Source organism: Dipodomys ordii, unplaced genomic scaffold, assembly GCF_000151885.1.
Source record: "Dipodomys ordii isolate 6190 unplaced genomic scaffold, Dord_2.0 Scaffold2, whole genome shotgun sequence".
Lineage (NCBI taxonomy): Eukaryota > Metazoa > Chordata > Mammalia > Rodentia > Heteromyidae > Dipodomys > Dipodomys ordii.
This window is the reverse complement of record NW_012267218.1, coordinates 24,438,244-24,439,619: the sequence shown is the minus strand read 5'-3', so window position 1 is coordinate 24,439,619 and position 1,376 is coordinate 24,438,244.

Below are 1,376 nucleotides of genomic sequence, written 5' to 3'. Positions count from 1 at the left end.
GAAAAACTGGAGGCCGAGCATTCCATTCTGGGTGTGGCTAATGATAAGACCCTTGACCCCCTCGAGACCAGAGCCTAGTTTTTATTTTCTGCTTCCTTGTTAAGACCCATATAAACCAGGCCCCAAATCCAGTCCCTTGTGCAACCTCCAAACCCCCAGGGAGGTCTGTGACCCTCACTGGAAATAAATAATCCTGGTCCTGGAAATAAACAATCCTAGTTGGTTGACAATCATATCCAATCTATTCTTTTTCTGTTCTCCATTATCTTTTCAGTAAGGAACACTTATCTATGATGCCTAGGGCTAAGTGCTTATTCTAGAAAAGCTTGCAACTATATAAGTGGCTAGGATAAGTCACTCAATCTTGCCATAAACTAAAAAAAATAATGTACTGTGTAATTTATGAAATCTCTACCAATTTTAATGTTCTATGATTTTTTGTTTTTTCTTTTCTTTTTCTGTTTTTATTTTTCAAGTCCTGGACTTGATCTCAGGGCCTGGAGCTTCTTTTGCTCAAGGCTAGCTTGAGCTACAGCACCGGTTCTGGCTTTTTCTGTTTATGTGGTACTGAGGAATTGAACCCAGAGCTTCAGGCTTGCTAGGAAAGCACTCTATCATGAAACCACATTCTCAGCCCCTGTGATTCTTTCTTGATAATCATTAACCTAAGAGGAAAAAAAAAAGTGATTTGCCAAAGTTACACAGCATATTGTTGACACACCTGGGACTAGACCTCATCTCCTGACATAAAGTAGTTTTTTGTTTGTTTGTAGAGGTACTGATTCTAAAACTTAGAGCCTAGGAATTGTCCCTTAGCCTTTACCACTCAAAGCTAGAGCTGTACCTGCCATTTGCTTACACCTCCACTTCCAGCTTTTTGCTGGTTAATTAGAGATAAAAGGCCCACAGTCTTTTCTACCCATGCTGGCTTCAAACTTTGATCCTCAACTGTCAGCATTTTGAGAAGCTAAGATTACAGGCATGAGACACTGGCACTCAGCTACATTTCATATTTTATTTTTATTTTATTTAGGGGGGGGGGTTGGTCATGGGGCCTGAACTCTGGGCCTGGGCGCTGTCCCTCAGCTCTTCAGCTCAAGGCTAGCTAGCGCTCTACCACTTGAGCCACAGAGCCACTTCCTGCTTTTTTTCTTTTTGCTTATGTGGTGTTGAGGAATCGAACCCAGGGCCTCATGCATGCAAGGCAAGCCCTCTACCACTGAGCCACCTTCCCAGCATTCATTTTTTGTCTGCTTTCCTCCAAATTCCAAGTTTTAATGTGTATACAAGAGTAGAAGCTGGATGCTGGCAGCTCCTGCTGGTAATACTAGCTACTCAGGAAGCTGAGATCTGAGGATTGAGGTTCAAAGCCAGCC